We start from the raw sequence: 12,909 nt of genomic DNA, 5'->3' as shown, positions 1-12,909 counted from the left end.
ATGATTTCTTGTAGATACGCTTGCACTGTATGTGTATTTCAACAGTCCAAAATGAGTGGCCAGATTGCACACTGATTCGAGATTGCTGGAAAGCTGTCTAAGCAGTTTCCTAAAATTAAGAGGGTGTTTATGACTTACTAATGCTTTGTAGAGTCAGTTTCATAGGAACTGTTGCACAAGAATGGAATATAGACAGTCTAGCATGCAATGGGTTTTTAACCAAAGTATTTATGTACACGCATATGAAAATACGGATGTATGATAGGGTAAAACATACAATAGCTAGCAAGCACTTATTATTAGGAAGATTGTTTATGTAGGAGCTCACAGTTAAAACCGCTAGGAACCAAAGCAAGAACTGGGGGCGGAATCGGGTTTAGTAGTCCTGCTGGTCTGATCGGCGGCGTCTTGCGTCGTTGGCACTCACGACACGTCTTCACGTAGTGGGCAACTTCGGCAGGCAGTCGCGGCCAGTAGTACTTCTCCTGGATTCGATGCAACGTGCGCGCAAATCCGAGGTGGCCTGCTGTGGGCTCATCGTGCAACGCCTGCAGAATTTCCTGCCGGAGGTTTTTAGGCACAACAAGAAGCTGCGCGGTATTGTTGGCTACGAAGTTCTTCACTAGGAGGCCATTGCTTAACGTGAACGATGATAAATATCGCAAACAAACAAAGATTACGGAACTGATACGCGGTCCAGAATCAGAGTGATAAGTCTGAATGCCGGCGGCTGTTAAACAACAACAAATACAGTTTTGAAGTTTCGCGGCAATATATTTGTCATTGTCCATGACCAATATGCCGCCTCTTTTATCTGCCGGTTTGATGACCACATCTTTCCGTCTGCTAAGCGCCTTCAATGCGTCACGTTCCTTTTTGGAAAGGTTTTACTTCCCTGGTCTCTAGTCCTTATAAGCTCTGATTACGTCGTTCTGGACGGCACTAATGTACGGTACATGTGAGGACAGTTTTCCTCGGGGTTTTTTCCCCCTTTCCGCCCCTTTTTTTACCCCGCTTCTTTGATACCCTCCACATCCCACTTCTCGTAAAAACCTTCTTCATGCTTGGCGCTCGCACCTTTTAGCGAAAACCTCAAAGTATTTCAGCATTCTACTGTCCCACATATTTTTTTTCTTTTCTTTCTTTGATGTTCATCTCTCGTCGCGAGTTGCTTACCGCTCTAAGCAGGCTCGAACTCTACTCGTAGATGTCACGTTCTTCTAACCAGCAATGTCCACCTGGTTGTCGCGTTTTTTTTCATCCTGTCGGGCCGCGGGTCGGAGCAAGGGTGGGGAGGGTAACAGACGCAGCAGAGAAAAAGAACAAATCTTCAAAAACAAGGCCTTGACCATTGATAGTTGACCACTTCCCCCAAATACCTCCTTCACGCTTGGCGCTACCATCTTTTAGTGAGAACGGAAAAAGATTTCTCACCATCTGCAGCAAACACGTTCCCCCACCTGTGATTTTTTTTCCCGAGGTTGTTCAGCGGCTGCCTGTATTCTATACAGATGACTCCCGGCAGCCGTTGCCTTGGGTGGATGAGCCTTTGGGACTAGCCTGCTCTCCGCACCTGTGTGTGTATGTGTGTGTTGTGCGTGCCCAGCTGGTTCACCTATATGTGCCCATATTATGTTTGTATCTCCTCTTGCCAACACTATAAGAAGACGAACAAGAATCATGTACCCTCAGTCTTGAGAAAGGCAGTGCTCCTGCCAAAACGTCGACTCCAAATAAACTTGGAAGCAGTATGAAGCATTTTTTCATAGATGTGGACGTCGTGTATAGACCCTATTCACTATCAGGTTTAGCAGGCGGCCGTTGTGGCAACCCTGTATTGAGGATACGCCATAGCATTGGGCTTTTCGAAACTCCTCCTCCTCCCTGCTCCCTCCCTGCGACCTCCCTGCTGCGCGCCGTTCATTTGTCGGACACATGAGACGCCGTTTGGAACGCTGTCCAACCAGAGCTCGGATTTCACCACCGCTGTACCCTGATTCGCCGTGGGCCCTCTCTCTCTTTCTTTCTCTCTCTTTGATGTTAGGTTGTTCGTGCCATGGTTGCCAGTAAAGCAGAAATGACGTCACGTGAATAAGCTCTATAGGCAAGTGGCTATTTATGTCTGTAGAAAGGTTGCATCGAGTATTGAGTAGGCGAGTTACACTTGTCACCAATCAAAACATGCAATGCTGAAACGTTATACGGATTTTCACTCATACTTCGCATTTTGCTTTGGTTCCTAGCGGTTTTAACTGTGAGCTCCTACATAAACAATCTTCCTAATAATAAGTGCTTGCCAGCTATTGTATGTTTTACCCTATCATACATCCGTATTTTCATATGCGTGTACATAAATACTTTGGTTAAAAACCGATTGCATGCTAGACTGTCTATATTCCTTTCTTGTGCAACAGTTCCTATGAAATTGACTCTACAAAGCATTGGTAAGTCTTAAACACCCTCTTAATTTTAGGAAACTGCTTAGACAGCTTTCCAGCAATCTCGAATCAGTGTGCAATCTGGCCACTCATTTTGGACTGTTGAAATACACATACAGTGCAAGCGTATCTACAAGAAATCATCTCGAGCTGCCTCATTTTGCTTTGCCTTGCATTATGCTTCCACTTGACAATATATAGCATAATCTATCACTCTAACTCTCTCCGGAAGGACCAGTTGTATTTTTTATTGTCGTATTTTTAGTTAGCCAGAGTGCTGTCATCGTGCTATAGTCAATGTTTGAAAATTGGTGTGTCATATTTTCGCCCCTGTATTTACAGGATTGTTTTTCGTTGCCTGTCTAGAACTATGGAAATTTAGAACCTTGTTTCAGACTCTATTGCTGTAATTTCTGACTACTAACTCGCACAGGTTTATGCAATTTTATCGGTCTCCCTGCCCCTTTCAGTTACGTCACCGGGTGTTGATGTAGTTGATATAAATACAGAAAAACGCTTAGCATAAGCACTCACATTTGGTTTCTGTTTCAGCGCCTGCATTTTGATGGAGTAAGGAGGAAGAATGGAAAAAAGTGTGTGACTCAGGTGTTTTAACATGCTGTTGAAACGAGTTATACGGATCTTTGTTGGCAGTGTAATGTCTCTGCTCTTCACTAGGCGGTCAAGGCTAGCCATGGCTTTCTTTCCCAGAAGCAGGCGTTTCCTAATTTCATGGCTGCAGTCTCCTTCCGGGGTAATCTTGGAGCTCAAGAAGAGAAAATCTGTCACAGATTCCACTTCTTGCCCCTTGATGCTCTAGGACTTGATAGGGCAAGACGCCATGATCTTTGTCTTTTTATTGTTCGGTTTAAGCCCAAACTTCTCACTCGCTTCTTTTACGCGCATCAGAAGTCTCTTGAGTTCCACTTCACTTTCTGCCATTAAAGTGGTATCGTCCGCATATCTGAGGTTGTTGATACGTTTTCCAGCATCTTCGCTCCAGCTGAAGACTCGTACAGACCGGCCTTCCTCGTGATGCACTCAGCATATAGGTTAAATTGGCAGGGCGACAGTATGCAGCCTTGTCTCACTCCTTTCTTAATCGGAAACTAATCAGTAAGACCATGCCCAGTTCTGACTGTGGCCTCTTGCCCTTCATACAGGTTCCTGAGGAGACAGATGAGGTGAATTGGAACTCCCATCTCTTGGAGAACTTGCCACAATCTGCTGTGATCTACGCAGTCAAACGCTTTCGCATTATCAATAAAGCAGAAGTAGGTGGGTAACTTCATTACAGTCGTTTTCCGGCGACAAAACAAGATCTGTATTTGTGCAGTGATGCGCATGGCTGTTACGCTTTCATGACGTGAGTATTTTGAATATATGAATCGTAGTGCTTTCGACTGAATTGTTTCTAACTTTTCGATCAGGTACGCTTGATGGGGATCCCAGATTATGTTTGCATAATCAAGGATAGGTCGTACTAATATTTTATAGGCTGTTAACTTCACGTGCGGTGGAGCCATTGCTAGTCTGCTGCGAAGAAAACCAAGCTGCTTGAATGCGTTGCTACATATGTTCTCGATGTGTGCATGCCATTTAAGGTCTTGGGTTAGAGTGATCCCCAGGTATTTTGCTTTGGCTACGTGTGGTATCGGGGAGCCAGATAATGTGTAGTTGTAAAACAAAGGAATTTTTTTTCTTGTTATGTTTAAATGCGCCGTTTTCGATATGTTAATTTGCATGTCCCATGCTGCACACCAGTCAGAAATGTTTTTTAAAGAAGACTGAAGTTTCATTTGGTCACCAGAGCTGTTCACGGCTGTATAAATCACGCAGTCATCTGCAGAAAGTCTCATTGTCACTCCATGTTCGGCACACAAATAGATATCATTTACATATATGAGAAACAGCAGGGGCCCAAGAACGGAGCCCTGCGGGACCCCCGAGAGGACTTCAAGGTAATCTGAGTCGAAACCATTCAGTGACACGAACTGTTTACGGTTGGAAAGATAGGCTTTCTATCCATGCTACTATTTTCAGATCAATTACTATCGTTATCAGTTTTAAAATAAATTTTTATGGTGAACACGATCGAAAGCTTCAGCGAAATTTATGAGGATTGTATCAGCCTGTAGTCAGGTCAGTGTGATTTCAAACAGTTGAGTAACTGTTGACAATGTATTTCGAAAGCCATGTAGTCTGGGGAATAGAAGGTTGTTTTCTTCTAAGTATGTTATGATAGCATTATGGATTATATGCTCCATTACCTTGCAACAAGAACTGATTAATGATATAGGTCGGTATGTGTTCACCAGCAATTTGCTGCCGCCCTTGTGAATAGGATTCACCTTTGAATGGAGCCAATCTTGTGGAACAGTACCTGTTTTAAGTGACTCGGTACATTTTGCGCACAGAAAAGGAGCAATCTACTCAGCATAGCGTCTAATGAATACGCTTGAGATGCCATCAGGACCAGGACACTTTTTCGTATCTATTTGCAAGAGTAAGTTAAGGACGCCTGTTTGTGTTATCACCACTTCGGGCATGTGGCTAGTGTGTTGGGCAGGGGTTGCATTCACCGGTGTTGCATGTGTGAAGACAGATTGGAAGTATGAATTTAAATAGTTTGCAATCGCTCACTGATCTTTACGATACATCCGTCAACTTCTATTTTTGAGATCGCGTCATCAGATTTCGATGAATAGCGCCAACATTTCTGTGGTTGTGTAGACATAAAGTTCGACATTGTGCTTGAAAAAAACCTTACTCGCCTCTTTTAATTTCTTTCATGAACAGGGGGGGGGGGGGGGCGGGGAGTTCACATATTTCCGCAAGTGATTTCTTACTTCTACGCATTCTCACGAGTTTTCGCTTTAGGTGAATATTATTGCGGGTAATATATGGCGTTTTACGTTGTCTTCTTTTCGTCTTGGATGGAATGAATTTTTCTTCCCAGGATATTATCGTTTCCTTGAGCTTTAGCCAAAAGTCTTTAACAATTGACCGGTTTTCCAAAATATAAATATCCTACTTTAAATCTATAAAGTCGATGATGCTCACGTCATAAGCCCGACTATAACCTTTCGTTACAATACGTGTCTGCTCAAGGTGGACTGCGGTGTTCTGCTGTCTCATCTGTGGAAATGTTAATGCGAGTAACTTATGGTCTGATATACTTTCCGCAATGACAAGTTCCGGGGTTCACATGCTAGATACAATAACAAGATTGAGCACTGAGGTAGTATAGCCCCGAATGCGTGCCGGCAATAGTAACCAGCTGCTGTAAACAAAAAACTGAACATTATGTTTAAAAGCAGTTCGCAATTGGTCACTTCCTTTCTTCCAGGAGTTAAGGTGGTCCAATCAATTCCGGGTAAATTGAAATCTCCAGATAATATGATTTTATTCCGTTCTTTCATTTTAGAATTCAAATAGTCATGCCATTTCAAAAGATAGTCATCTGTGGCGTTCGGGCACCTAAAAATACCACCGATTACTGCTTATCATTACCCGTTGTTATCATGCACCAAACACTTTAATGGCCGTCCATGCCTTCCTCTTCCTTGAAGTAGAGGTCCTGCTTAATGGCAATAGCAACCCCACCACCACGGCTGTTCCTATCAGATCTAAGAAGTGTGTAAGACTCAGGGACGATTTCCGAGTCATGTATGGAAGAGTGCAACCACGTTTCTGTAATGATTAGTACGTCTGAACTGTAAAGCAGGAATAATTCTTATAATTTATCATCCTTATTAACAATGCTCCTAGCATTGAAACTCAGAATGATTAATGGATTATTGCGAAAACGTCATTCAGCGGGACCACCATGAGATTTCGAAAATCTGTTTTTCGTTTGCTTCACTGGTACCCTTTTATCCTCTGTGGGATCCCATGCGTACATATTATTGTTTATTTTGAGCTTGTCAAAAACTAAACTTACTTTATCCCCATTGTAACGATTCAATTTAAAGACTGCCATAATTTTCTGCGTATTTCGCGCACAGGAACCGAGAAATTCTCAGATATTGATATTCCACTGTTCTTTAGCTTATGGCAACTTTGAAAAACCTTAACCTTTTCAGTGAAATCATAAAAGCGCAAGACAACAGGGCGTTCTTTGCCAGCATCTTTCCTGCCAACACCATGGATGCGTTTTATGGATCTGACCTGGACTTCCAATTTGCTTCTCAAGAGATTGTTTTCTACTTTTTCTTGAAGCTCGGAGGCACTCTCGTTATTTTCCTCTTTCAATCCATAGGTCACAATATTATTTCTACGGCTTCTATTTTCCAGGGCATCCAATCTTTTAGTGATTTGGAACAATTCCTTATGCATCACCACTACAGATTCCTCACATTTCTGCACTTTTTCATTACATAGCTTTAGCGACGCTAATGTGGCTTCTATTTCAGAGAGCCTGAACTGAACACCCTCAAATCCACCTCGCAAAGCAGTTTGGGTAGGCTTAATTTCCGTGACAGTGCTCAGAATTTGATCCAGTTTCTGTTCATCAGGCACAGGGTTCTCCTCCACATCGCCACTTAGATTCAACAGCATGCAAAGTACTCGCGATTACTCATGGTAGCAACAACAAATACACTGGGGGCTCGGCAGCACGACAAGGCAGGCACAATCGCTTCTAAGGCAACTTGTGAATGACCATTTGTCACTAACCTGTGCAAAGAAAAGTACGAAGTTCAGCATCATGCGTCTAACGGTGCCGCCGAGCCCACTGAAGAGATCTGCTGTCCGTCCAGTCGTTTTAGGCCGTTCCCACGAAGTCTCGGATGTTGCCGCTGCGCCAAACGATGTGTCCAAACGAGGTAACGGCGATAGTCCTTCCATGCGGTTTCCATCTGATGGCACCGATATAAGCGACACAAACAGACCCGTAGGCAAACTTGGTTACCGATGTCGCGTCACCAACGTCACAAAAGACAGATGGCCCGCGGACACATGGAAGTCGCCACAGCCCGATCCACTGCATTCCAGAGCGCCTGTGCAAAGAAAAGTACGAACTTCAGCATCGTGCGTCTAACAGTGCCGCCGAGCCTGTCGCAGCACCATATGACTCCTCGGGTGGTCGCACTTACGAACTGTCCATTCAGATAATTCGGAAGCGTCGCAGTGCTCTCTGAAAGGCCTCATCTCGCGCAGATAAGCCGCTTGAGTTAGCAGACCGCCATTGCTTCGCTTGGCAACAACCTCACGGATCAATGGTTTCTCTGCGAGAGCAAAGCGTTTGCGACGGGAAGACAGATAGTGCCCTCGTGCGGCTGTAAATTTGCGCTTCCATTTTAATCCTTCAAAAAGTTGCGCGGCTGAAAACTACTCTTATGGCGTCGTTTCAGTACTTTCTGTAATTACAGCAAGATATCTCAGCTTACATTACCACCGAGAGTAATTTTGTACCAAACTGAAGTGAGTTGACAGCCTCCTGTACTCCACATCAAATTCGCCGCTTTATGCACTCGCCTAACGTGGCGCCCAACTTCTGCCATTTTCGTCAATGACAGCACATTGTTTATGTCATGAAACTTCATTTTGTCATAACAGTCTGATGCGTATGCATGACGTATTTCTCGCTGCACAACGTGAACCAGTCAGATTAGAGGAATAGTACCTTTTATCTCATCCGTAATACAAGCATATGTGTTTTCCTGCCAATCATCTATACCAGTTTTATTTTTTTTTCCGTCCGCAGTTACTGATATCTAATATTCAGGCGGCGTGAATAGCTCTGCTAAAGATGTGTCTGCAACTTAACGTCATTTTGACGGCACTGCAAGAAGCCATTTTGACAGCTCAAAATTTTGCGCCCCAAGATTGAAACACATGACCATTCTGAGAACTAATCAAACAATAAGGCGCCGAACAGCGGCCATGCGCTGAAAAGATCCCGAAACAGGTGACAAGCTTCTGGGCAGCACGAACAAACGATCCGTACTCGGGGGTCGCACGCTTCCCTGTGTACTGAAATTTAAGAAATTGAAGACGCGATATCCAAGCATCTTACAGATACTTAGATAAATTGTGTCATTGTATAGCACACGATATCGTATGCAGGAACACGAAAAGTACTCTGACTGCCCAAGGAATCTACTCAAAATGACCGCCGACTAAGGAGCTGTACTGACGCTGCGATCAACAATGCAATTCAACACGCATATGCACAAAGACGGGATGGGGTTGAGTACAATTTGCAGGTATTTCGATTTTCATCTTGAGCAAGAGCTATAAATTGATCGCGTTTTCGCTTACAGTGACTAGAGTCAGCGTCAAATGCAAAATGACCAAAATGAACTGCGCACAGCACGACACCCGTTTCGGATGACTAGATCATAAGTGGTGAAAACTGAGATATAGTGCAGTTGAGTTTTTTTATTTGAAAGGCGCGATAAAATATTTCTAAGTAATAAACAACCCGTTTGGATTTTTGTTCAGGAGGGAATAATTCTGCGTTTTCGTGCTCGCATTGCTGCCACCCTGTTCGTGTTTTTTTTTTAATTCGGCATTTTTATCTTTTTTATTCGCGAGTGGCGCCCCCCTTTATTAGTTTCACCAGACTCACTGCGTTTCGGTTCCAGGCGCAAGGATCAGACCATTTTATAATCACCCACAGGTCGGCGGACGCACACATGTATCGACTCTCGCGGGCTCATTCACGCTCAGATCATGATCTGAGTCTTGATTAAGTCCGGACTCAAATTCAGATCGCATTGGCCCTAAATGGTAAGCTTTCGACGATGTGTATAACTAACAGAAATCGAGTAGCAGTCACCGCATCCCATAAATAGAGACAGAGTACACTAACTCCCAGAAGGGATCTTTCGTTTCCCGCAATCTTCACTAACGTACGCAGTTATCTTCAGAGGAGATTAGGCTCGTTTCTAACATCATCGCATCAACACAAGGCAACTTGCTTATTCTAACAGAAAACTGGCTACAAAATGACGTTAGTGATATCAAAGTTGTGGCGCAACTTGTCTGACATCAAAGTTCACCCAAGTGATCGTGAATTATTAAAGAGCGGTGGTGTTCTCATAGCAGATCGTCAGCAAATGTTATGTTTTGTTGTAAACGTCTAATTTAAGATCGGAATAATTTAGTTACTGTTTCGCTCATAACCAATTCAAGTGTTAGCATTTGCATTGAACTCCTGTAATGGCCGATTACAATGAATATAGGGCTATTCTTCGCAACGATCTGGCGTTGGCGCGTCGTGCGTTAAAAATGTTGAGCGAGGCCGAAGGCCGAACAGGTGCTGGACCAGAGAAGTATGATTGAGTCACGTTATGCTACCGACTGCCTACGGCCTCGCGAGCTTGTTCTGCGGAGGCCGCAGAGTGCCTGGGGCAGAGCATTGCCACGTTCTGCAGAATCGCCGATGCAGAGGAAAGCCATGAGCTCGTGGATCACAAGCTAACCGCAGGCATCAACTTGGCCGAGTTGCAAGGCTCTTCTGCATGCCTGCCAACTCTGCTGACGTCCCCGGGAGACTCCTGATTTTTGACCGAACTTTCTGGTTGTACGACCACTGTCCTATATCTCCCGATAAGTCTCCTCTGCCCGCGCAAGTACGGTTCACATAGTTTAAGCAAAGCTGAGTTTCGGTACAGTTGGCAGGCCATGATTTACAGGGAGGTTTAGCGCGAGCAGACGAGCGACCGTCCTGTGTCACTCTCTTATCCTTGTCTTTCTCGCTCTAAGCCTCCCTGTAAATCGTGGTTTACATAAAACCGGCACCACGAAATCAGCAGCTGCGTCGTAATCACCAGCATCAATGTCTTTGGCCTTTCCAAGGATAAAAACAGGCGGAATGAGTAGGAGAATCTCAACGGACCAGAGATCACAGAGCTGACGAGTGCCTGAACGACACGAGCCCAGTATGCGAGTTCCATTTCGGGCCACCCGCCTTATGATCTCGATGTTTAGGTGCATATCGTACAAGAAAAAAAGATGAAGTAATGAGGATAACAAAGAGGAGAGGATAACAAAATACTGTGAACGGGAAGGCCTCCTTTATCCGTTCAATCAGTTGTATGGCTTTATCAATATGATCGAGGATGTCACCACGAACTGAATGGACGCTTCTGTCAGGGCGAGCTACACTCCGACAGCATAACGAATATGCTAGTTGGCAGCTGTTCAGAGCAGACTTCCCTAGAAATCGTTTGTCATGGTCACCGCTCCGATTCTCACAGCTGAAATAATGACGTTTTATGGCGTCACTCGTCATTTAGACGTGAAGGGACTTTGACTTAACAGTGAGCGACAGAGGGCCCGGCTAGCTCTGTCCGTAGAGCATGAGACTTAACCTCAGGGTCATGGGTTCAGGCCCCACATTGGGCGCCAGATGAAGGCCTCGCCTTCAAAAAACCGGTCCGCGAGCCATGGTCTCGACTGAAGAGTGACAAATCCAGTCTCTTAATAACCCCGCTTTATTCCGGATAAACGAAAATGCATTGAAAAGAAAGGAAACAACATCAGGCGCTACTGCGCTGAGAACATGCTGTTCATGCGCGCGACAATAGAACAGCGAAGAGAAGCGGGAAACATGTCAGGGCTTTACCGCGGCGAGACAAAACACACTGAGGAGCGAATAGGGCGAGCAATAAGGCCAAAGCGCTCACGGCGGAACAAGAAGCATTGCTCCTCGCGTTACACCAACTCACGCGAATACGCCCAGGCTGTTTCTGCAGGCACTCTTTCCACCTTCGTGTCGCCGGTCTTCTTTCCGTAGTCCGTGCACACCCCGCTGGTCCATGACGCTCGCTGCTTGCCCCGCCGGGGCGAAAAAAGGCCTCGCGCCTTGCTTCGACGCGCGTATCTGCTCTCGTCTTTTGCCGCTAACATCCCGCCCCCAAGATTATCTGCTCACTCATGCACACTCGCGCTGCTCGCGCAAACACAACACAAATAGGAAAACGCGCGCGTGGTTTAAAACACCTAAAGAGGCTGCGGAGCCCCACAACGTCTAATCTAAGACCGGAATAATTTAGTTACTGTGTCATTCATAACCAATAGCACTTTTACTGGGAGTATCCTACAGGCGTCCCCATTCCACCCATGACTTTTCTAACGAGCAAAATAACAACCTAATCTAACCCACAGCAAGCTACCCCAAGTGCCTCTATCCTCCTTTTCGGGTATTTTAACTTCCCAAACATAGAATGGCGTAATCTTCCACCTGCATCAATAGTAGGTTCCGCAAAAGGCAACCTTATTGAAATACATTTCAACGGTAATTTATCACAATTGCTTTCAGAACCAACGCGCACCTTATCGTAATCTAAAATCATTCTTGACTTTATTTTGGCTAGTAAACCCGATGCCGTCTCATTCATTACTTACCTTCAGAGAATTATAGACCAAAATGTCATTCCAGCCGCCTGCTTTTTTCTTGTAATACCAAATATGACCTTGAAGAAGACTTTAACACTTTAAGAAAATAGTCATTAAGGGGCGATAAATCAAGAACTTAAGACCTACTTTCCTGCATAAGAAGCTACATATGACATTCAATCAACACATGATAACTGGGCAATCTTTAAAAATAAATAAATGATTCACGTGATAAACATATACCAACCGTCAACATTCGTTCAAGTAACCAAAAATCATGCTTTACTGATTCTTTAAAAAAATTCGAAAAATAAGCGCCTCTATTGGGAAGATAGCGGCAACACAATTTGATAGCAAAACTATATATTAGGTAGCTCAAGATGAATATTTGACTGTCATTCGCAGCATAAAACGTTTCTATCCCTTTTCTATCCTGTAAATCAATTTCAAACAGCGCTGATGCCTGCTATACTAACGCCTCCTTGACATCTGCGTCTGCTTCTGTTTGCTGTGCGGTGCGGCGTTCGAGGTAGCGGCAAAGGAAAGGGAGCACGGACGCCGGAATTGATCGCCCGCTGGGGTCAGCTTCGTAATGAATGAATCCCCTTGTAACGTCATTACCTGTCGTGACGGTACATCGCGCGCCCCTTGTCGAACACAACCAGCATCTCATTGAACGAATTAAAGTTCACCGGCGTTCTATAATTCGCATCCAGGAAAGGAAAGGCGCAGTGCCTGTCACTCGCGAAATCTCGCTATCATTCTCACTGTCAGTTCAGTTCAGTCGTTCACTCGTGTCCGACTCTTCGTGACCCTATGGACCATGTCACGCCACGCTTTCCGGTCTTTCACCATCTTCATAACATCACATGACTTCATCTGCAGTGCCTCGAGGATGCCATCTAACCATCGCGTTCGCTGCCTACCCCTTCTCCGGCGACCCTCAACCTTTCCCAACATCAAATCTTTCTCCAGCGACTCCTCTCTTCTCATCAGATAACCAAAGTAGCTGAGTTTTAACTTTAGAATTTGACCCTCCAATGACCAGTCAGGGTTTATGGTCGACAATATCGACTGATTTGATCTTCTGGCAGTCCAAGGAACTCTCAAGAATCTTCGCCAG

The sequence above is a fragment of the Amblyomma maculatum genome, unplaced genomic scaffold (genome assembly GCF_055883805.1).
Source record: "Amblyomma maculatum isolate TAMU_Amacu unplaced genomic scaffold, ASM5588380v1 scaffold_12, whole genome shotgun sequence".
Classification (NCBI taxonomy): Eukaryota; Metazoa; Arthropoda; class Arachnida; order Ixodida; family Ixodidae; genus Amblyomma; species Amblyomma maculatum.
The sequence above is the reverse complement of the archived record's forward strand: the minus strand, read 5'-3'. Positions refer to the sequence as shown.